At 47.6% G+C, this 24,635-nt stretch overlaps 1 protein-coding gene across 1 annotated transcript in view; it reads right to left on the bottom strand.

Moving 5' to 3' along the window:
- MSRA (methionine sulfoxide reductase A) overlaps positions 1–24,635 on the bottom strand; it is a 442,159-nt gene that overhangs the window by 1,356 nt on the left and 416,168 nt on the right. The window lies entirely within an intron of this gene.

A 24,635-nucleotide genomic window follows, 5' to 3' on the forward strand; every position in this document is an offset into this window, starting at 1 on the left:
ATAGATTCATAGACATGAATGCCAGAAGAGACCATTACAATCTAGTTCCATCTCCTGCATAAAGCAGGAGAGAGAATTTCACTCCATCAAAATTTAAATTCAGTTCTACTGATTATGAAACCTCTAACACAGAGCCACAGGCCCACGGTGAAATCATAGCGCCACTAAAGGCAATGGGAGATGCCAGGGCTTTGACCCCTGGCATCTTAAATTCCACTTGTCCTGCAAAAAAAGAACTTTTATATGAATTCACTATTCAATTTATCTCCCTGACATTGGAACTCTCTACAGGAGAAGAGGGAAGTCTGGTTTTCATCAATGATTTTTAAGGCAATGACAACAATGTGTAGCTCTCGAAGTGTTTTACAGAAGGTACTGAAGCATTGCTATTCCTCTTCTCCAGGTGGTGCAAATAAAACACTGAAAGAGTCCAGGTACATATTTTTTACAAAGTGCCAAAGTCTTTCAGGTGCCAACATTTACTGCAAGGAGCTGATTCACAAAGCTACCGAGCACAATTCAATGTGCGCCAGTGGGAAAGCTGGGTGCTGCAAACTTCACTGAAGTGATCTCCAGCACAGCAGTCCTAAGCCTGGGTCAAAGAACTCAGCACAAAAATCTAGAAGTGGCATGAAAATCTAGGAGAAGGTGAAGATGCATTTGGAAGCCTCTGTAAGATGGAAAAAGCCTGGAGGTGGGGCGCTATCCCTTATAACAACATTCATTTACAGGTATCAGCCACTTGCGAACACAACAGAAACCAAGACTAATGTGAAAAATACAAAAATGGGTTTTAGAGGCAGGGGCACACTTGCATGTGCCTTAATGCACTTTAGTTAATCTAGTACAGGGGTTAGCAACCCCCGGCATGCGTGGCAAGCATGGCACGCGAGGCCATTTTCCTCGGCATGCCTTGGGGCTGGGGCGGGAAGGCAGCAGCTGTTTGCAGCCTCCCGGCTGCAGCCAGGGGCACTGCATGCTGCGCACACTGCTCCTGCGCACACAGGGGAAGTGTGACCCAGGCAGCGCGGAGCTTGCAGCAGTAGGCAGCTTCCCTGTGCGGCCCCTCTGTGCACTGCCGCTCTGGGTCACACATGCTGTGCTCCGGAGGGCCCAGGGGAGAGCAGCAGGGCTGGGGGGCAGGGACTCTGGGTGGGGGGCAAGGGGCAGTAGGGCTGGGAGGCAGGGACTTTGGGTGGGGGGCATGCGGCAGCAAGGCTGGGGGGCAGGGACTTTTGGTGGGGGCAAGGGGCACAAGCACAGGATCCTGCCATGTACCCTCTGCCCTCATATTGCTTTTCTGGCATGCTGGCACTCCGGCACCTTCCAAGCCATTGTGGTTTCTTTGGCACTCTAGCCAAAAAACGTTGCCTACCCCGATCTAGTACCTCTGGACTCCTCTACATGAGTGCGGAGGCTGGAATTCCAGCACGTTGGGGCAGATTCGATTAAGTGAGTGAGCAGATTCGATTGAGTGAGCAGCCTCTAGTGTCTCATGTATCAGTGTCCCCAAGCTTAAAAATGGTGGTGGGAGCACTGGAACTAAAACCAGGAAAATTAGCTTTAGTTCAAGCATCCCCACCACCATTTTTAAGCATAGGACACTGATACACAAAACATGGTGGCACTTTCATTACAGCTGCTCTTGGAAATTAAAGCGCTCCTCCTTCCCACCCCCAGAGCACATGTAAAAGTGCCCACTATTGTGAGGTACTAGGAAAATGCACATTAACCTGTCTTAATGTGCATTAACTAAAGAGCATGGTTTTTAAGTGACGCTTAATGCGCATTAGTCTATTTTAGTTTGCATGAAATAAATAGCATGTTTTTTAGTGATGCTTTAATGGGCATTAAAATGGGTTAATGCCCACTAAAGCCCAAGTGTAGATGTGTCCTGGGGGACTGAACCCTAAAAGGAATTAAGAGCAACATTTGAATTCTACTCAGAGTTCTGGGGTTTCCTTCCTCAAAGTGAATCATTCCTTTCATATTACAATGAGATTTTAAGGGCAAATTACAGCTCCTTTCCAAAGCATGTGTCTCTGAAAAGGAAGATTTGCCAATTCATGAGCCCACAGAGATGATACACAGTTCACCATTCAGGGCAAGAAGCTGCGTGGGTGGATAGTCTAAATGAGACTTGGAATTCTTTGTGTCTCCAAACAAATCTGAATTTCCCCAAAGGTGGTTAAAGGCCAACTGCTTTTAGCTGCTCTGAAGTTCCAACCATCACATTTTCCTTTTTAAGGGAGGAGAGAAACAAAGGCTAATACTTTGAACGTCTTTCTCCTCTTTTGCAGAACTTGACCCTCTGCTCAGTGAAGTAAGTGGCTCACATTGACTTTAACGATGCTGGATTGGTGCCTTCAGCTATTGTAAAGGAGGAATAACTCCTTGGATATCAATGAAATGACAATGGTGTAAGGCAGATGTGACAACATGATCAAGCCTAACACATAGGTGCCAGGCAGATCTGCGTTTGGCCTCACAACCCTGAGGAATAAAACTGAGAAAGGAGAATACTTATGGATGGAGGGTGCCATTGGTTTGTGAAATTCATTGCCATGAGGCAGCACTGAATCCAAGACCTTAACAAAATTTTAAAAAGGTTTGGGCATTTGTAAAAATTAAAAGAAAATGCAGAGTTATAACAAAAAGAATTAATCACACACTTTGGAAGGGGCATAAACCCTTGACATAAGTCTCCATCTACCTGCTGGGGAGTTTGGAGGCTGTTTTCTTTTGCATACTGCCTGGTTTTGAGCTCCTTCTTCAGAAGGAGGCAGCTCTGACTGCTGTCTGAAAGCAGGCACTGGACTAGATACTGGGCTGATCCACATTGCTCATTTCTACCTTGATGGGGATACAGTTATGAAGCTTTACAGCAGTGATTCTCAACCAGGATCCTGCAGCATCCTTGGGTGCTGTGAGATCCTTTAAGGGTGTCATTAGCACCGTTAGGTGTGCAAACCTCTACACACAATTCACAAGATATGCCCAGGGATTTCAAATAGGAATCTGTAGTGTGAAAACCATTTTGACCTGGCATAGTCCTTCTGTGTTCTCCAGGCTGAATTTCGCTATTATTTTTCTGTAGTCCAAAAAATGAGGGAAAGCCAAAAGCTGGTATTTTCCAAGAGGGGTCTTGAATCTAATGAAGGGTATCTGGCATCTAAAAAGGTTGAGAACCACTGCTTTACAGACATGGCAAGACCTTGACCATCAAGGTGAACATAATGGCATGCTCAAGCTCTCATAACAAGTCAGTGGGAGACCTGGCAACAGAGCTCAGGACAGCCACGTCTCCTAAAACCTAAATGCAGGGAATTAGGAGAATCTGGAATAAGAATCTGAGCTAAGTGGATAACTCAAAATGTGATCCAGGGCAAGCTCCTTCTTCACCTTCGGTAGTTGCAACTCCAAATGGGCCAAAAGTAGGACGCTGCATATGTCTTCTGTGGGAACAATAATTGATTATAGTCACAATGATGAACAAACAGAGAATTTGAAAACATACTTGGCAACGGAGTCTGCCACAAGAACGGAGCTCATAACACACAGTACGAAAATTAAGCACAAGATACTTGAGAAAGGCTGTGGTTTCCTGCAAGAAACCCAAAGGGGTACTGAAGAAAAAAGAGCTGGTCTACAACTGCCACCAGCTCCAGAAAGAATGGCACAAATTTTGTCATCCTGGTTATTAATCTTTCACGTCGCAGGGACCGGCCTCGCTCACTGTGAATCCAAAATGCTCTGCTGTACAGCTGGATATATTTGGACTGCATGTAATGATCCCTGTGGTAGATTTTTACCTGGGACTTTTCCATCAGTGGCCTAAAACCGCCCATTAGAAAAGGCAGTCTGTTCGATATCCCGCCACAAGAGGGCATGGCCATCATTTATCCTTCTCATAATTGCTAAAAGGCTGCAAGCTGAATAATGTAGAAACCCCAAGACAATGTAGCACATTGCACTTTGGCCTTCAGTAAAAGATACCAGTCCTATTATCAGAAGCATTAAGGGCAAAAAATGGGTTTCAGTTCCCTGCCAAAGCCTAAATTTGAGATTGTTGCAAGAGGAGCCATGAGAACGAGGAAAGCAGGTCTTGGAGCAGAAGACACAGGCTCCACACATTTAGCTTGTCCAAGAGAAGGTCAAGGGCTGATGTGACTGCAGGGCACATCTGCACCATAGTCAAGCTCCAGGTGTGCCACCGACTTGCTTTCTCACACAGGCTTCGGACCTGGAAGCAGTGATCAGCCCATGTTGGGGTCACGCCCTGTGCCTGCTCTCAAATTCCCTGGAGACAAGTCTCGAGAAAGGCCATAGAGGAGCCTCCCTGGCATGTCTTCATAAAGGCGAGGGACAAAAATTACAGATAAACTGCTATAAGTAATGGGAAACTGGCTCAAGTCTGTAACACACCAGAAGTGCAGTGCACATAAACCACTTTCAAAATGGCTGAACTCAGCTTAAGATAAACTTGGATGGATGTAGTAGTAGATTAAAATGATTTAGGTTAAGTCAGTTTATTGAACTTCTGTCCCAGATCTGGGAGTGTGGGGAGGAGGTGGCAGAGCCTGCTCAGAAAGGGCTTGGTCATGGCTTGCTGCCCCCGTGGTATAAACGTGCCCACCTGGGAAATGACGTTGGGTGGGAGACCACTCCTCAGTCTGACAACGGGAAAACAAGACCCAAAGGCCAGGAGTGGAAGCTGGATGGCTTAGACCAGGAAGGAGGCAAGACTTTTTTTTTAACTGTGTGTAATGAACCATTGGACCAATCTGCCAGAGGTAACGGTGCCATGGCCTCTGTTTTGCAGCAGGTCAAACTAGATCCTCATAAATGTAGGGAGCTTGTGATCCCTTCTGGGTTTATGATTTATGAATCTGTCCCTCTCAGAGTATCCTATCAGAGTCTGTTGGGAGAGGCCCAAGCCAAAACATGCATTTGAATGCTCCTTTTGCAAGGGCTTAGTGCCACCCCAAAAATGGGTGATGGTGGGTAGTGACAGGATAGTACAAAACAGTCGTTGTCAGTGCTGATTTCTGGTTTGCCAGCAGGGCTGGGATGGAGCCCTAAACAGGACTTAAAGCTCTTCCAGAGCCTGCTGAGATACCTACCCTTCCCCCTCTGCGTCCTGTGAGCCATTGTGGCACGTGTGTGCATGTGGCCATCTCACATTCCCCTGCTTTATTTTTCTGCTGGGAAGACTGTCATAGCATCGCCCATACTGGCATTCGATGTGATGCACGAGAGGAAGCTGTTCCCATTCATGATGACAGGGACAAAACCACAGCTGACTGAGCCTCTGAGCAGGAACATTTCCCCTTTGCATTACATTTGCAATTCCTTGACTTCATTCATCACCTTTTAGTAGGAAGCAGGATCTATCCCTCCTGCTTTTGGACCAGGTGCAGTTCTTGCAGGGAAGTTTGTGTCCTAGAAATAGAGGTACAGCAGGGCAGTTCCACCTGGCAGCAGCAGTGAGATGGCACCGATCTCGTGTCACCCCGGGGTGTCGCAGCTCCCTAGCTGAGACTCACTCCTCTAGAGTTACTCCGAACTGAAAAGTAATTTTCAGTAGTAATAATGCGGTATCTCTGTACTCGGATTTGTTACTGCTGTCTGCACTGTCACTATGGTCTCAGTCAACACAGGTGCTTCGTCTCAGCCAAACCATGTCCAAATACCAAATACTCAGGCCAAGCTTTCGAGCACCTGTCCTTCATCAGGTCTGGGTTTCAGAAGGGCACTTGATTTCCAAAAGCTTGTCCAGCATCTCTCCCAGCTATACACTTGGTCCAAAAAAAGATATCACCAAAGAACTATTGCTTCTCATACACTTCCTGGACCAACTCAACAACAATAACGCTCCAACCCTACCTCAAAATACATAATCATCTGACATTTTGAAAGCAGTGACAAATGTAAGAAGCCTGGTTCCTTGTGCACCTTATATCCAGGCAGGAGCTGTTCCTATCTGTAAAGTCCATTGAGATTTATGAATGACAGAGAACGCTTAAGTGAAAAGTGTTATCATTTCGTTTTCTTTTTCAACAAAATTTGAGGGGTGGCAGGGGGTCCATTTGCCTGGGGCTTGGCTATACGTCTTGACGTGTCTTGCTTGAAACAGTGCGTGGAGGTTCGAAGCCAAAGTGAGCTCACTTAAAATATTGGCACAAAAAGCTTTGAAAACCGTCGTGTTAAACTCGCTTCATTTTCTGAGTGGAGACATTAACCAAGTCAGCAGAGTATTAATTGGTTTCCAGCATTTTGTGGCTTTTAATAAAAGTGGCATCAGCGGGTGCATCATTCAATGTGTGCATTAAAAGTAGGCAAGTTCGCTCCGTGTGCTCGGGACACTGTAATGGTCTCGCTCGCCTTGTGCAGCTCAGTGAGTTAATGCAAACTCTTTCTAGCAAGGCAGGCCCCAGGCCTTTCTATTCCTATGGGTGAAAGTGTTCGGGAATAGCTTTCTTTGGCTAATAGCTTGTACTTGGAGGGCTTTTTATCCCTGGTACACAACAATAAGAAATGAATCCTCACAATGCTTCTGAGAGTACTTCAGCCAAACCAATGGCTATTTAGGAACTTCTGGGTTACCATAGGATTACTCTGGTGGCTTATAACTCAAACTCAGCTCTCCATGTTCACAAAGCTGAACCGAGGAGAATTTCCATTAGCCGAACAGGAAGTATGATGACTAATTAGCCAGTTTTGCTAGGGAGGGCGCATGCAAACTAGTTGTATCATTTCACTGCTGCTTTCTACATATGGGAAACAGATTAGCTGACTCTGCCCAGGTCGTGCATGAGTCACTGGCAGAGCTGAGAACCGAACTCAGAAATCGAGGCTCTCCATCTCCCTCTTGGAGCAACAGACAATGCTCTCCCCCCATCCGAACCCAGAGAGCTTTTGTAAGGATTAACACAAGACATGAAACATGGGCAATTAACAAGGAACTTTATTTCCTCCTTTCAGCAGCTAAGGTGTCATTTAGATGTAGCCCTGCAGTATGTCAAGGTAATCTGCACTGTGTACATTGTCTAATTGAAATACACTTCTAAACAGCTGCCTTTGTGCCGTCTCCAATCAGCTTTTCTACTGCACTGGTGTAAAGGATCTGCCTGTTGCTGTAGTTTCAAATCAAGGTTCAGACTGCTGGTTTGGGCCCCATCTTTCCCATCTTGCTTACTGGTTTGGGAAAAAAAACATTCCTGGCTTTTCCAGTCTGGGGTTCTTGCCAGTGACCTCTCTGGGATGCCCCAGAAGTGGCTGAACTTCTGTTTAGTTGATCGAATGCATGTGGGTGGCTTCACCTTGGGAAGGCAGGTCGCAATGATGTCTCTAACGTAACTAGGTGGCAGCACGATCCTGTGAATTAGAGTGTGGGCACGATGGTCAGTGATGTGTGCGCTCTACCCCCAGCTCTGATGCCGTCTTCCTGGGGGGCTTGGGACACATCACTTTTTTTTTTTTTTTAATCCAAATCTGTCCTTCTCTATGAAAGATTAAACAATTGTTAAGGGTTGTGGCAAGGATTAATTCACTGACATTTGCACAGGACTGTATAACAGTGCAGGGTAAGTAATGGCCTTCCAGGGAAGCTGTCCATTCTCAGAGGGCAACGATTTTCATCTTTTTCTTTGCGCATGTACCTCTTTACCTGGTCTCAGTGGGGGCGGACGACAGGACAAGGAGCAATGGGCTCAAGTTGCAGCAAGGGAAGTTTAGGTTGGTTATTAAGAAAAACTTTCTTGCAAGGAGGGTAGTAAAGCACTGGAATAGGTGTCCCAGAGAGGTTGTGGACTCTCCACCCCTGGAGGTTTTTAAGACCTGCTTGGCTGGGATCTCATTAGGGATGGTCTGGGTTTGAGCAGGGAATCGGATGGGAGACCACTCCTCAGTCTGACAACGGGAAAACAAGACCCAAAGGCCAGTAGTGGAAGCTGGATGGATTAGACCAGAAAGGAGGCAAGACTTTTTTAACAGTGTGTAATGAACCATTGGACCAATCTGCCAGAGCTAACGGTGGCCATTCCAGCCAGGAAATCCTATGGCCTCTGTTTTGCAGCAGGTCAAACTAAATCCTCAGGGATCCTGATGTCCCTTCCAACTCTCATTTTCAATGATTCAAAATATTGCTGCTCATACCCCCTAAACAGCACCCAACATGTCCTGGACTCATAGAAACTGAGGGTTGGAAGGGACCTCAGGAGGTCATCTCGTCCAACCCCCTGCTCAAAGCAGGACCAGTCCCAACTACATCATCCCAGCCAGGCCTTTGTTGAGCCGAGTCTTAAAAACGCCCAAGGATGGAGCGTCCACCACTTCTCTGGGTAACCTGTTCCAGTGCTTCACCAACCTCCTAGTGAGAAAGGTTTCCCTAATATCCAACTGAAACTTCCCTTGTTGCAACTTGAGCCCATTGCTCCTTATTCCGTCATCAGCCGTCACTGAAAACAGTCCAGCCCCATCCTCTTTGTAACAACACTTTGGGTAGTTGAAGGCTGCTATCAAATCCCACTTTGGTCTTCTCTTCTCTAGACTAAATAAGCCCAGTTCCCTCCTCGGCCTCTCCTCAGAAGTCATGTGTCCCAGCCCACTAACCATTTTCATTGTCCTCTGCTGTGCCCTCCACGGTGCCCTTTCATTGCCCATATCTGCAGGGTCATTCCTTAGGAAGAGGGTCAACACTGCATCCCTGTCTGTTGACCAGTTAGAAGCTCCACTGTCATTATTAAAATGTAGGCATGTCCCTCTTGGCAAAGTGCCACATTCCTCCAGGTGTATATGTACCCCAGTTTGAAAGCCACTGTCATCATAAGGGATATCCGCACTGCACCCCTGTTCCTACCATGGTGCTCACTTTCGAATGTGCTTGCGAGTTGTTTGGAGAGGTGCCGGCCCAGAAGTGGCTTCACTGCCGCATGTCCAGATTTGGAGCTTGTGAATAGGAGCAGGCCAGGCATGTTCAAGAGTGGGAACCCCCAAAAATGGCAGGGATGCAGCGTAAACATAAACCCATGGACTACTCTGCACTATGCCCCTTGCCAAAGTAGGCAGAACTGACATTGTGTAGAGTACCGCTTAACGATGCTGGGCCAAATTCTGCCTAGTTCAGACACAGGCGCTTTTCTGCATCTGAATTTGGAGACCGCTGATTTTAAGACTGGCTTTGATCTTTGCGGTGATAGAAATAGAGCTGATTTGTAACTGCTGTATGACCATTGCCTGTGAACTGGTCACCGAGGGGAAATGAGGATATATTTAGCAGTCAGAACTGACCATGTTACATTATTCATCAAACCCGGTAAGGGGATGAGCAAATAAGAAAGCAATGCAACAGTGCAGGTAAAGCCACCCCAGCACACGCATTTGATGGAACTGGGTCGAGAATCCAATCCTGCAGTTTGTTATAGACAAGAGACAAGTCTAAGACCCTGGTGTTAAAAAAAATCCACTTAAAGGAGTTTAAATTGCTTCTCAGGGGGTAGGGTAGGGTTAGCTGTCAACAACTGTCTAAAGAGACTGGCTATTAGGGAGAAGGAGAAGGACTCCTCACAGGAGGTTGAAGATGGACCGTCCAGAAGTGAAGGGATGGTAAGCCTTAGTGAGGAAATCGGTATGCGTGCAACCTGCTTTACTGCTTCAAGCATTCATGTTTTCTGAACACGTGTGTTCTCCATAAATGCCAACGCTAATTTAAAGAAGCTGTTTGGTGACTGAACGCCACTCTCATTGCCCCACAGAGAGAACAGACTTGCAGGATCTCACATCAGTTGACCAGCTGAGGGAAAGCATGGTTCATAAACATGGAATTACAACCCAAGGCTCGTGGTGAGAGCGAGCAATGTGTGTGATTCAAGTGCCAGAACGTGGTGGTGGCTACGTGCCCAAGACCTGGATGGGGATGTACCTGGAGATCAGGAAGGGGTGGAGATGCAGTTAGCCTGGTAAAGGTGACACTTTCCAGTGCTGTGTCTCTGGATATACTTCCTCACAACTGCCAACAGCAAGCTGCCATGCCAAAACCAGACCAGCATCGCAGAGCTAGTGAGAGCTTTCTGCACAGCATAGCAATGGGAGACAAGCTAGGTTTCATTTGCTTTACACCAGCCCTGTCTACACATGCACTAATGCACTTTAGTTAATGTGCATTAAATCTAGTACCACTATTGTGAAGTACTAGGAAAATGTGCATTAGCCTGACTTAATGCGTATTATCTAAAGCGAATGCTTTTTATGTGATCCCTAATATGCATTAGCCTATTTTAATGCGCATTAAGTAAAACACACTTTCTTTACATGATGCTTTAAGCACACTGAAATAGGCTAATGCACATTAAAGCACACAGGTAGATGCACTGTTCTGCATTGCAAACCATCCCCGGTGTTGCCTATGAGGGACACTGGCTGCTGTCCGTGTCCAGTTCAATTTTTCAACTGCTGGGCACTGATTCTATGAAAATGCAAAGAGCATTTCCTCCCTATGCTGTCAGTGATGCCAATATGCAATGCTAGGGTCACTCCACCACCTTCAAGCCTGCTACTCCTGATTTAGCCTGGAGTAACAGAGTCTGACCCACAAGCCGAAGCATTCATCCTGCCTTCTTCGGGAAGAGCGGATGAAAGTGAGGGATGACACCAGGAGGCACTTAGGATACAGGCTATCAAAACATTAGCAAAGATAAAAGACGTCTTGCTCAACCAGTGTCTGGGAACTAATTAGGTGTTGAAGGAACCATTGAGAGAGATGGAAATTCTGTTTGTCTGGCCAGTTTTAACGCAGCCAAACAGCCTTTTACTGTACATCCTGCATGGATAATTTATGACAACTAAGAAAAGATATGCCCTGCTCTGACTTTTAGTGATCTAAAGCTAAAATCTATTTGGCGGTTTTCAGAAGCAGACAGCTCTTTGCTAATCACTCTTCCATTATGCTCATATTCCTGTAATGAAACGCAGCCAGGTCTAGAGGAATGAGCTGGCGGCCGCTAGTTGTTCACATCTGAGACCTGGCTGCTGACTTAGTGTGTTATATTAAGTCAGCCCACAAACTCCCTGCATATCAGTTTGCTTGCTGGTTAGATGGGGATAATGCTCCTTACCTGTCTTACCAAAGGGTTGAAAGGAGAGTTAGTTAAAGTGAGTAACAAACTTTAAAGATACAGGGGTTGATTCTTCTCTTACATGCACAGCTTCATTGCTTTTAATCAGAATGATGCTGGTACAAGACAGGTCAGATCCAGGCTCCCGGGGTTAATTCAGATTAAATGCAACTTTGCAGACTACAGAGTTTCACGTGGCTTGCATCTGACCTGTAAGATGTCTGTTAGTGGGGCAATGGATAATTTCACATAACATGTCATTTCAGAGAAATGCAAAGGAAGGAGCTGTTCAGGGCCTCATTTTGTTCTAAGCTCATAAAAGAGGGTTGAAACACAGTGAATTCGGTAACACCACCAAAACTCCCCGTGCCTCCCAAGATGGGCAAAACATTGCAAAGCTGGGGATCTCTCACCACAAATGCCCGACCACCAGCCTCTACAATTAAAAGCAAGGACCAATTGCTCTTATCAAATGATCTCAATTACCATGGTTATTATATGAACAGACATACCTCCTCTCAAGCAACCAGGGTTCAAACCATATATGCCCAAACCAACCTCCTTGGCCAGAGGTTTTCAATTAAAACCATCTCCCACAACACAGAAAGAAAGTGTTTTTCATTAAACTCCTCCTTACTGGGTGTTCTGTTTCAAAGGGGGTTTTCTGACCTACTGTTGGATTATTGCTCCTATCCCACCAGAACATAAATGGTGACTCTCGCCCATGGATTGCCCTCTGCTCCGGGCTGGCATAAATGACAGTCTAGCCCCATGACTTTCAGATAAGACTGAAAAAAACATCACTTTGTTTCTTTGAAAAGAGGTTCTCACTACTGGTGGCCATTTGAAGATCCCACTCCACTTTCCCCGAGACTGAAGCTCTAATGTCCTGCCAACAATGTGCTGCCTATTGACATCCCGGTGCGGCCTGAAATGGATGCTGCCAACAAGATACTGTTCTGCCTGCTGGGTGCCCAAGTGGATGGTGCATAAGTGTATCCTATTACAGTCCAGGGGTGGGCAATTATTTCGGGCAGAGGGCCGCTTGCTGAGTTTCGGCAAGCCATCGAGGGCCGCATGGCAGGCAACCAGGGCAGATTAATTAATTTTCTAAATTTTTTAGGGGCCCCGTGCGCCGGAGAGAATGGCATTTTGTCCAGCCCTGTATTTCACCTTGCTTAAGTCCCTGAAAAACCACTGATGGGCCTGTTTTTGCAGACCGAATTTCTGTGGTGGGTTTCTGTCTACATATATGCAATTCTGTTTTCATTTGCACCTTTATCAGTGTAAAGTAACTACACTGATTTCAGCAGCACTTCTTCCATTGTTCATCAGTGTAATGGTTCCGAACGCAGCCCATGAAGTAGGCTGGGATCCTTCAAGATGCTCTGCTCCATAAACGTATTAATAGGTTATTATCATTCGGAGCTAGGGATTACACCTCTCCCCTCTCCTAAATATTGAAAAGTCAACAGAAAATGGATGGACCGCATTTTAATTGAAAGAGAACTGATTCATTCCAGCTACCAAAAATAGAAGTGGCTGCAATGATATACCCAGTAAGCAGAAAATGTGTTTGAAGAGTAAAATTCCACAGTGTTTTGGCTTCTGGCTTCATAAGGTAGTGAGTATAAGCTAGTGTGAAATAAAAAGAAGCCTTTGTTGTTTACATCTGAAGTTTAAAAGCGGCGCAGTGTGAATAAACAAAGGATGTTCCCGGGAACGCTGCGTCAGTGATATACCGGCTCCGTTTGAGCTCCAGACACGGCACGATAAATAGATGCATTGCTTTCTAGTTCCAGGAAAGAAGGAGCTCAACTTTTAAGCCTGCCTTCCACAAGCTAGCTCATTTACTCAGATCTTCAGGCTTTGGGGTTACGTCTTCAAGTGGCAGAAAAACATCGGCTCGGGATGACGGAGGGGTCCGGATCATTGTCAGGGTTGCTTTCAGGGTGGTTAAGCTTCTTAGTCACACTAAGGAGTCCTAATGTGATCTTGGAAACCTGAATTAGGTCACTGCTATTCCTTGCTTTTACACCCAGGTACAGAAGGGCAGAAACGGATTTATTTCGAATGCAGGTCTATTCGCGGACAGCAGTGACACGCTGTACACGAGACTCCAGCAAGATAGCATGCAAAATGAAAGAATCTGAGATAACGTTAACTTAGATGTTGGTTCAGCAAGATATTTAAACATGAGCCAGATGTTTGAGCAGTCCCGTTCATTTCCCAGGCCTCTGAAGCATGGCACCTATTCAAGAGCTTTAATGTCTCGCACTTGAGGTGGATCCTTGTCTGCCAAATTATCCCAACGGATGCGAGCTACCACGCTGCAGACGCAGGGGGACTTCTGTGAAGTTAGGGAGGTCTTTCTAGACTTCCACCGTGGTACCCGAGATCCAAATTTGTCCCTACGTGCCAATTCACCGTTGGTTCAAGTGCATGCAACTCCATTCACTTCACCAGAGTTATGCTCCATTGTGTCAACGGTGAATTTAGACCAGCGGAAACAGGCATTATTTCCCTCTTCAGTGAAATGCAACCATGCTTGGAGTGCAATGCAACAACCATGATCAGGTCCTAGCAGATCTTATAATTGAATACTACTAAGACTAATTGCAGGAGCTTCTACATATCCCAACAGAAATTGGGGCCTTTCTGTACCAGGCCCTGTACAAATATAGAGCTGATCTGGGGCTGGAAACAGATGCTGGGCAAGCAAACAGATGTCCGCGCCCCCTGTCATGCTATAAGTGCCCCAAATTGTGGTCATGACAGTAGGTGCTATACTTTAATGCCACTTTTTTGTGGAGGACATCTGTTTGCTTTATGGCAGGAGAGCACAGGCAGCCTGAAGCTGCCTGGAGATTGCTGGGGTCCGTGTCTGCAAGCCAGGAACCCCATGTTGCCGCAGTTGCAGCCATCCCACAAAAGTGGGTCCTCGAAGCTATGGGATTAGCAGAGGCCTGATCCTGTGGGACAGTGAGTGATATCTGTGTCACCCAAGGAAGCGATCAGCTGACAAAATTCTGGCACAGCCAATCCGCTCCGTTTGGAGAGGTCTGTTTATAGTGTATGTTATGGGGCTATCACCTGCTGCAGCTTTACCAGCAAGTAACAGCAGCAGAGCCCCCTACACGGTATGCAGCGCCTGAGCCGTTTCCCATTGACATTGCAACACTGCCTCTGCAAATGGAAACCAAGCCAGAAGAAGTCCTCTTAGCTTTAATCCAGGAAGGGAAGGGGCAGAGCTATGTCAGTTAGGGTCGAGCTACCATACGCCAGCAAAACTTAATAGCATTGACCAGCCCACAGGCTAAAAAACAGCCCCTGCCATGAACTTTTTTTTATCAACAAGACAAACAAAGAGGTCAGGGCAAAGGGATATATCTGGACTTGGAGAAGACTGCTGTCTACTAAATTTAATTCACTTAGCATAATACCTTCGGTTGCAAGACTCTTATCCAACTGCAGATGGGAATTTGAGAAGTACGACAGAGCCCTTTCCTTTACTTGTACCCCTGACTGCTGTATCGGCTGAAGGTGGCAGCTCAAAGGCGCTCAGGAGCCAATTCCTACAATCCTGACTCCCCCATCAACTCTTCCGTGGGCGTTTAGCTTGAGTATAGACTGTGAAATTAGCTTCCGTAATCCAGCGTTTGCAAGCCACGCAATGTATACAAGCACCATCAAAAAAGATCAAAAGGTGCGCTTCAGTCTAGAAGCCTGCTGGGCTGAAGACGGTCCAGGGACACCAGCTTTTGTAGCCAACAGCACGCAACGGAGCTAAAACCACATCCAGCTGCCTTTGACTGGTCACCCTGAATGGCCAGGTGTCCTTTACAGCAGGACACAGACACGGAGCAGGAAGTTGAACTCTGGATCCAGGATGAGGGGCCTTCACTGCTGTGCCACCGCAGCCCTGGTGTGGGTGCTGCCGGCACTCTCAGACCTTGGACTTATTGTTTAAAAACGGATGGCTGCCCCTCTGGAGGTGTGAGTGTCTCCTGATGTAAAGCCCCAAAGAACAAAGCTATTCCTGGAGCTCTTAGAAAACGAATGAGTTCAACCTTGACTGGGTCTGAGAAGAACAGCAGTGTCAACGGTCCACTTTGCAAATACTTATTAATTTAACAATTGCATAACCTTCTTCAGTATCTTTCTTTGGAAAAACATGCAGTTATTTTCCTTCCCAAACGATTCTGAAAACCGGTTATTTGTGCCTATAGCAAAAAATCCTTTACCAGAAGAGAGGAAAAAAACCAGGAGGCAATAATACCAGCTGCAAAGCAGAGTTATTTGTTTCATGCCCTCTCACAGCTGCCAAAAATGCTGAGAAGAGCCTACAGTACCACGCGGGGAGGAACACAAATAAAAATACGGAGTGGGGAAACGGTGGAAATCGTGTAGGCTCCGCTCCTGTGTGTTCAGGCTTATAAATAGTTGCCCTTATTTTAGCAGTGGTCAAATGGCTGCTGACAATGATAATGAGTAGTGTATTGTGGAGTGGGATCTTGAGCCCCTGGGCTACTTCCACGTTGCCTTGTACTGCTTATATCTATGTCCTTTACAAACTGTAATGGTGTCTAATAAGAAACCGAATCCTAGGGGTTGAAGGGAACAACGGGATTTTGCTGTTCCTAAATCGTCCCAGACAAGTGCTTTTCCAGCTGCTTGACAACTCTATGGAAGGAGATTTGACAACTTCCTTGGGCAGCTTATTTTATTGTCCTGCAGCTCTTACAGTCTGGAAGATTTTCATCCAAATCTGCCTTGCTACAGTGGGAACCCGCTGCAGCAAGTCCTATCTTCTGTGGCAACGGAGAACGGGGTTTCTCCTTCTTGCTTAGGGAAGTATTTCCTTAGGACGTACCTGAAAACAGCAGTCATGACCTTCCTCCATCATCTTAACCAACTTTTATGCAAATTAAACACATCTAGATCCTTCAGCCTTTCCACAAGCAGCTTGCACCTAATCTCCTTATTATCTTCATCTTTCACAGTGGGACCCTCTCCACGCTCTCAGCATCCTTCTTACACCATGGTGCAGCTAAGGGCTAACCCGGCTGAATACAGTGGTACTACCGTCTCCATCTTACTTGACAGACAGCCACCACGGACTCGAAATGCAAAATACTCTCACTATTTCAGCTATCAGTTCCCAACATAAGATTAGTGTAAAGGCCTTGAGTGAAGCCAGATAAGGGTACTCAGCTGTCAGCAAGAGCGTTTTTAGTAAAACTAGAAAACACAAGACTGTTCGACTTCAGGGGTCATATTAGACTGTCACAGGACAAGTCCACCGGCATCCATCCAGGCACATTGGACTGAAGCTGGCATGAGGGAGTGCTGAATTTGGCCCTCAGTGAAACAAAATGCCAAAGCGAACACGGTTGGGCTAGATGTCAGACAGAGAAAGCAAAGGAAATGTGGGGAATGCACTTCGCATTTGAGAAAGAACCTGGCATTTGCAGCAAATCTCCTTCCTGCCAGCTATAGAGCAGCAGTGACTTGGCAATGGTTTGATGGCCAGATGTCATCCTCATCTGGTTGTCTTGGCTCGGGTTGCTTGTTTGAAATGAACAGCAAAGCAGCGTGAGTATGGGGTCTTCCTGGTGCAGGCTCAGAAACAGAGCGGGCAAAGATCTCTTGGTCAACATTTTTACCCCCCTGAAACTTGCACTGACTTCCACTGTTCGGTCAAAGTTTATGAGACTCCCTAAGCAGAGTCTACTGGATGAAATCAGGACGAACAGCCACATGATGCAATGGGAAATGAGGACCCGTTTGACAGCTGTCTCTCTTCAGGTGAGGGATAGAGAATACGCGATCCCTCCTCCTGCCCTTGCTCACTCCCCTGCAGAGGCTTCGAAAGCATTTAGCTCCAGGGAACGGTGAATAAATGTCTCGGCTGTATGAGGGCGCAATTGTATTTCTTTGTTCAACCGCGGTGCCACTTCTTGTTTCCACCGTTTTGTTCACTAACGATGAAACCGAGGGCAAGGGGGCAATGCATCAAGCCGGTCCCTACCCCAGTAGATCTCAAAGCAGCTGCGGTGAAAAGTGCTGTGTTTCTAATTCATCGTTGTTAAAGCTAACTCCAGTTAAACTAATGCAGGTCAAGCTAATTCAAATAAAGCAGGGCCGGCAAACAGTGCATCCCTGCTACCAGCCGGCCCCTGACATACAGGAAAGGATGGAACAAATAGCCAAGCGTTTGCCAGGTTTTTGATGCGGCAACTAAGTCACAAATGCCTCTAGACCCCGGTGGCATCAACAACAAAAATGTCATTCTGGCAAAGCCCCCACGTGACTGACCTTATAGGAGAGGCAGAATTACTTTGTAACCAAGCGCCCGAGCGCGTGCCTGTATGTTTGTATACACATCAATATGTGCGAGAAGAAGGCTGCTTTGTGGCGAAACCTGCCAGCAAACCCATTTTTGTCACCATCTGCTCGGAAGAGAGCAAGCACCTGTTAGGAGCAGCTGCTGAATGCAGAATGGAGGTAAGAGAAAAATCCGCTTCGCTCTCGAGTTGGCCGGCTGCAGGTAGCGCGTAGCTCACACCACCAAGAATGCCAACTGTTCCTTTTTAAGCCTGTCCTAATTAGGAAGCAGAGAGTGTTATGAAATCTCCAAACTGTTCATTTAGGTTATTACAGGAAGTCGAGAGAGGAACGATGGCCGTTTCCCCCCTCATACCTTCCTGGTGACAGTCTCAGTTGCTTTTTTTTTAAAAAAAAAAAAGCGAAAGTGCAAGGGATGCTAAAAGAGTTTTGCAAGCCCTGTCACGTATGGCGTCGTGCCCCCCCCGCCCCAGCCCTCCCTCCATGGCTTCAGCAGGACCATCCCTCCGAGGCCTCATGGTGCAAAAAACACTCCGGGACCCTTTCATTTAGGAAACAACTGTTTCTCTTTTACTGTCTCCACAGGTTTTGTTCAGAGCAGCTCATCTGCGCACTCAGGTCTGAAGGGGAGGGAGCGCGAGCGCTGTCATCGCTGCCATGTGCAACTGCCAGCTCCTCGCTGCGCAGTAATTTCCCCCAGGGAAGGGATGGCAGCGGCATCGTTTTCGGCACTGAAAGCTGGACTGGAGGACGGCAGTGAAGGATATGCTGCGCGGCACTTAGCAGGACTTGGGGCCCTAATGCACCGAGGGGACACAGAGGCACGGGGACTTGCCCAAGAGCACACCGTGCATCGGTGCCGGGAGGCCGGGGCTGAAGATTCCCAGCTTCTAATCCAGCGATGCCCCATCTGTTGAGCCTTGGTGGTTTGGACACTGCCCTTTGTAGTTGTGGGTGAGGGTACAAAGAGGTGATTTTGGGGGGCTCCTGTTGGCGAGTGCGGGGGTCTAGACTCCCTGTCCCAGAGGGGCCCCTCCCAGTCCTATGTTCCTTGTAAGCCGTGTTGCCACTCCAAGCAGACAAGATTGTTGGAGAGAATCTTGCTTTGTCTCTGCTCTATTTGGGTACCTCAGCCACGTCCATTGCCGCGCCTTCTGCTTCTCTAATGGCAGAATGGACTACCTCAGTTGGGGGGCAACCTTTTTCGGCAGGCGTGCCACGAATTGGGCCCGCACCCTCCTTGGTTACATCTACATGTGCCTATTAATGCAATGCAATAAACTCCAGTGCCCATGATCGCAACATGTTGAGCCTAGTCGGAGCAGCCCCAGCTGGCAGGGGGCTCAGGGGGTCAGCCTGCCAGCCTGGGGCTGTTCCAACCCAACTCAACATGCTGCAGAGGGGCTGGCTGGGGCATGAGAGTGCTTTTGCATGGGGCTAGCTGGCAGGCACTGCCCCCCACTGAAACACTGTCATGCCCCAGCCAGCCCCATCAGCATCTACACATGCACTACTGCGGAGTTTTTTTATCCCCCAACAGGATAGTACTTGTATTTACAAGTACCATTCTGCTGCAGAGTAAATTAGTTTACCCCAGCTGAATAGGGGTGCACATGTAGATGTGAGACATTTAATGTGCAGCTAATTAGTCTAAACAGCTTGTGTAGAAGTGCCCCTGAGTGCCGCTCAGATCCCCTTCACTGCCCATCCTGCTCCTCTATTTCCTGCACCCTGTCTGATCTGCTGCTCTCCATTCTGCTCCATGCCCTATCTGCTGTTCTGCTGCCTGGCCCCTCCTTGAGCTGCCACGTGCTACACAGAGCCTGGTCGTGTCACTCATGCCACAGGCTGGCCACCCTTGGACTAGCTGAGCCACTAATTCATTTTCACCTCCATCTTCTCTAGTATTCAGACCATGGAGAGCTCGGACATGGTTTTTCTTCATCTGCATAATGTTGTGTCTATGATTCTCAAGCCAATTCTGGTATCTTATGTGGCATCAGAGCCAAACCTGACTTCTTCAAAACACAAGGCTTTGTCTCTACTCTGACTTGGAGCCTTAGGGTTTAAAGGCTGACAAACTTGCAAGTGCTTTTTGGGATCGCACCTAGAGTCCTGTGTCCAGTTTTGGGCCCCCCACTACAGAAATATTTGGATATTGGGGATGATTTGGATGTTGGGGTGAAAAGCTTGCTGGCCAAGTTTGCAGATGACATCAAGTTAAGGGGGAGTGTGGCCATGCCAGAAGATAGGTTGCAGATACAAGTGGACCTGGACAGGCTTGAGAGTTGGGTAGACTGAAACCAGATGAAGTTTAACACTTCCAAGTGTAAGGTGCTCCATCTGGGGGCAAACAATCCCCAACATACCTACAAGCTCGGTGCCAACAATTTGACTTGCACCATGGCCAAAAGGGACCTGGGGATAGTGATCAACCATTGCATGAACATGAGCCAGCAGTGCGATGCTGTGGCCAGCAGGGTAAGCAACACACTGGCATGCATTAACCGATGCATCTCGTGCAAAACTAAGGAAGTGATACTCCCACTGTACTCTGCACTGGTGAGTATTGCGTCCAGTTCTGGGTGCCGCACTTCAACAAGGGCGTGGAAAAACTTGAGAGAGTCCAGAGAAGAGCCACCCGTATGATCAGGGACTTGCAAGACAAGCCATGGAAGGAAAGGCTGAGCAACTTGGGGCCTCTTCAGCCTACAGAAGAGAAGGCTGAGAGGGGACTTGATAACGGCTTACCGCTATATCAGGGGAATAGATCAAGGGCTCGGTGAACAGCTGTTCACCAGGGCACCCCTGGGGAAGACCAGGAACAACGGATACAAATTCCTGGAAGACCGCTTCAGGCTCAATTCCAGGAAAAACTCCTTCACAGTCACGGTGTCCAGCTCCCTGCAGAGGTGCTGCATTCGCCTACCCTGGAAATCTTCAAAAGGAGACTGGACAGTCACCTCGCTGGGGTCACTTGACCCCAGTTGTCTTTTCCTGCCTAATGCAGTGGGGCTGGACCCGATGATCTACAAGGTCCCTTCCAGCACCTAACAATCTATGAATCTGTGAAAGAATGGGGACAAGTTGGAGAGAGTCCAGCGGAGGGCAATGCAAATGGTTCGGAGGCTGGGGCACATGACTTGTGAGGAAAGGCTGAGGGTTTAGTTAGTCTGAAGAAGAGAAAACCGAGGGGGGATCTGATAGCAGCCTTCACCTCCCTGCAGCAGGGTTGCAGAGGATGGAGCTGGACTGTTCCCAGTAGGGGCAGATGACAGGATAAGGAGCAATGAGCTCAAGTTGCAACAAGGGAAGTTTACTTTAGATATTAGGAAAACCTCTCCCACAAAGAGGATTGGTAAAGCACTGGAACAGGTTACCCGGCAAGGTGGTGGAGTCTCCATCCTTGGAGGTTTTCAAGACCCAGGTAGACAAAGCCTTGGCTGGGATGATGTAGTTGGGGCTGGTCCTGCTTTGAGCAGGGGGTTGGACGAGCTGTGACCTCCTGAGCTCCCTTCAACCCTCATTTCCTATGATTCTCTGATCACTTGTACAGAACAGCCTTTGTGCTGCTGATTGCGTGGGGAAGGCACGGCAGCCTTGCAAAAAGCTTCCTTCTTGCTTTTTGCAACCAGGGAGTACCTGATGCTGGGTAATGGCAGGAGGACTGCAAATGTGTCCTCTGTGCAGGAATGCTTGGCGAGCAGAGCAGCAAAGCTGATCCTGGATCCCTGTCATTAAGTAGAGGGGGTTCGTTGAAGCCCAGGCTTCTCCTAGTGCTCAGGTCTCTCTTCCCTGATTCCCCATGTTCTCTTATGGCTTCCACTACTATCCCCTTTTCCCTCCCTTCATTTGTACCCGAAAGCAGGCAGTAGGATTTGGCTCACCCAATGCACTCGATGCAGCACACGATTCCCATTATCCCATCACTTTAGCCTGATAGTTTTGCTTAAAGGTTATAAAAGAACAGCTCTGAGAGCAAAAGCAGGTACAGAAGCAGACACACGTGGGTGCCTATCAAGTCCAAAGTCAACAGAGGTGCCTGAGATGCTTTCCCCTCACCTCCTCCTAGAACAGACCTCAGCTGGGTCAGGGCTACCCATGGCAAAGCTTGAGCAGGACAGCACCCAGCTTGATCTATAGGTCTGGGGCTGCGCATCAGAGAATGTCCCCCTCCGCCCCCACCTCCTAATGCCTGTAAGGAGAGTAAATTTGTTCCTAAGTCAGGGAGACAACCAAGAACCCCACAAAGACATCCCACAAAGTCACTGTTAGAGCAGAACCACACCTTGAATGGTCTTAAAACTAAGACCTTTGGCCATCCCCCCATGGCTTTTCTTTTTAAAGACAGAGTTATGTCTGTCGGCATATAGATCTGTGCCACCTGGGAGATGCCTAATGCGTTCTGAATTCACTCCGGCTAGCTGCTTTGTCGAGGTTTGGCTATAGTACGTGGGAACTGAATGACGCCCATCAGTGATGAATGCTTTTTCATTTTGAATTTAAATGTGCAAGCTGAGCTGGTGGGTTATTGCTGCCTTCAGAACAGACGGCAGAAGGGAAAAGTGCAAAAGGCTGGGGAGTCGGTGCCGCAAAACAATTCAAGGACAGGACGAGCTAATTAATGTTACCCCTTGCTCCCAGAGTTAGTCATATATTTATTTAAGGGTTTCCTTTCCACTGGCAGGCAGAGGGGCAAACAGAGGTGCCTGGCAGGGATTAGTGCTGAGCCAGTAACAGGCCCCCCTGATCGTTTAGTCTACAAGGTCAGTCTGCTGGGCAGAGCCGGTGCAGTGTCTGCTGCCTCTCGTTCAGGTTGGTACACTTGTGAGCTCAGGCTAGCAGGAGAGCAGCGTTTGGAAAGGCCCGTCGCCCTCCATCCTGGGTTAGACACCATGTGATGATGAAGGAGAGGATGCAGATAGGAGAGGGGTATTCAGGGCCAGCACTACTGCAGCCTAAAATACCAATCAAAGAGCCTATGACTACCGGTGTAGGAACACATTCCCGGGTGCAGGCACTGCAACCCCACAAGCATTACCGATTGTGATGATTCTCAACCTTTTTAGACACCAGGAATCTCTCCGAAAAGGTTAGCTCCAAGTTTTCACTCTGTTTTTGATCACTAGAAAATTACAGAGCAATTCTTTGGTTGCAAAGAAATATCACAGCAGGTCTGAATGCTTTTAATACTACGAATTCCTATTTGAAATCTCCAGGTTTATCATGTGAATCATGTTTGCATATCTAATGGAGCTAACATTTACGTGGCACCCTTGAAAGGGTCTCAAGGCACCCCCAGGGGCCATGGTGCCCTGGTTGAAAATCACTGATCTATAGTAAGTGGATCCATAAGCCAAATTCATCTGAGATGGAAGCACAGAAAGCCTTCATCAGAGATGAGTTTGGCTTGATGGATGCTAAAAATATAGAGAATAAGGTTGAATATTGATTATTCAAAAAGAAAAATCCAAGGCACACAAAGGCCAGAGCATTTTCACTGCTGAAAACAGATCAGACTTGGAGGCAATATGGTGAAAAATCCTAACTCCAATGCTTGTGCCTTTTTTTTTTTCTTTTTTTTTGAATTCCAGCTGAACTGAAAAGCCCTCACTCATGCTGTCAGGGTTTAGGGACTGCTGGCATCTCCATCTCCAAAAGGGAGAAGCGCAGTAAGCTGAATGCACAACAGCTGAGAACATGCTTTTTGGAAGCAGCGTGCTGGAGCAGATGGCGGAATGATTACTGACACTAAATGTTATAGTCCTGGGTGGGTTTTTTTTTTAACTTGAATTCTGAACAACAGGGGAAAAATAATTACAAAGAATCCATGAAAGCCGCTTGATTTCCTTTCTTTTGCTTTTTCTTTTTTTTTATGAATGTGTCTGCATCTTGTGTGTTTCTAACACCTAATGCTTAGGAAAAGTTAACACTCGGTGGGCTGAGAAGTTAACAAAAAAGCAGAGGCAGACTCCAGCCCCAAACGCATTGCTCCGCAGAGGTTAGCAGCGTTATGGTCAGTTTTCTCGAGCTGTTTGATCACCAGGGCCAGGAACGGACATTACACTTTTACCAGCATCAGTGATCGGAAATTGCTCCGTACCCGTAACAGAGCAGATGTTCGGCACGCAAAACCGGTCCCTACCCATAACAGAACAGCACTTTGGGACACACAGACCGATTTAAAAATGGCAGAACCTGGTTTAAGATTTGCACCCCTCACTAAGTGGGCAAATGTGCGTTCTGCTTGCTACAGATCTAAACTACACTACTTACCAAAAAATGTGTAACTTAGTTCAATTCCTCCTCGAGCTTTCTGAATATCTGTACCTAGGCCAGGAGATTGGGTAGTGCCCAGCCACTTGCCATAGTGCATGCTTTCTCCTGGCATTACAAATGAAACGTAGGAGGAGACAGAAAGGGTCTCACCTCTACAAGGTATGCCCAGCAGTTCAGCCTGCGAACAGCCCACCTTGATTCTACCACCTCCTAGCGCTTCAGTCCCCCGGTGCACTTGTATGTGCCATGTCCTGGGTTTTTCAGAAAAGCAAACTGGCAAGACAGAGATTCTCTCATCAGATATCATGACAACACCCATGTGGGTCATCAGCAGGGATTCGGGTTTCCTGTTTCCCATGGAAAAATGGGGGGGAAAACTCCCATTTACCAGAGAAAAATATGGATTTTTCATCTGAACAGAGAAACATGGGGATTTTGCTTGTTTGCACAGAGCTCTCTGCAGGCTGGCAGAGCTCCAGCCTCCAAGGGGCTGGGGGGAGTTATCCTGGGACATGTCTGCAAGGGACCAGCAAGGGAGATTTTGCTTAGGGGCAACCAACACGGGTTCATTAGCAGCAGGTCCTCTCAGACCAACCTGGTGGCCTTCTACAACCAGGTCACCAAATCCTTAGACGCAGGGGGAGCAGTGGACATCGTCTTCCCGGACTTACGGAGGCCTTCGACACTGTCTCTCATCCCATTCTCATTAAGAAACTGGGGGCTGTGGTGTCGACCCCCACACAGTCAGATGTGTCGCCAACGGGCTGGAAGGCCGCATCCAGAGAGCAGTGGTGGACGGGTCATGTTCGACCTAGAGGGACGTGGGCAGTGGGGTCCCCCAGGGCTCGGTCCTCGGGCCCGCACTGTTCAACATCTTCATCAGTGACTTGGACG

The sequence above is a fragment of the Crocodylus porosus genome, unplaced genomic scaffold (assembly GCF_001723895.1).
Source record: "Crocodylus porosus isolate Cpor-Errol unplaced genomic scaffold, CroPor_comp1, whole genome shotgun sequence".
Classification (NCBI taxonomy): domain Eukaryota; kingdom Metazoa; phylum Chordata; order Crocodylia; family Crocodylidae; genus Crocodylus; species Crocodylus porosus.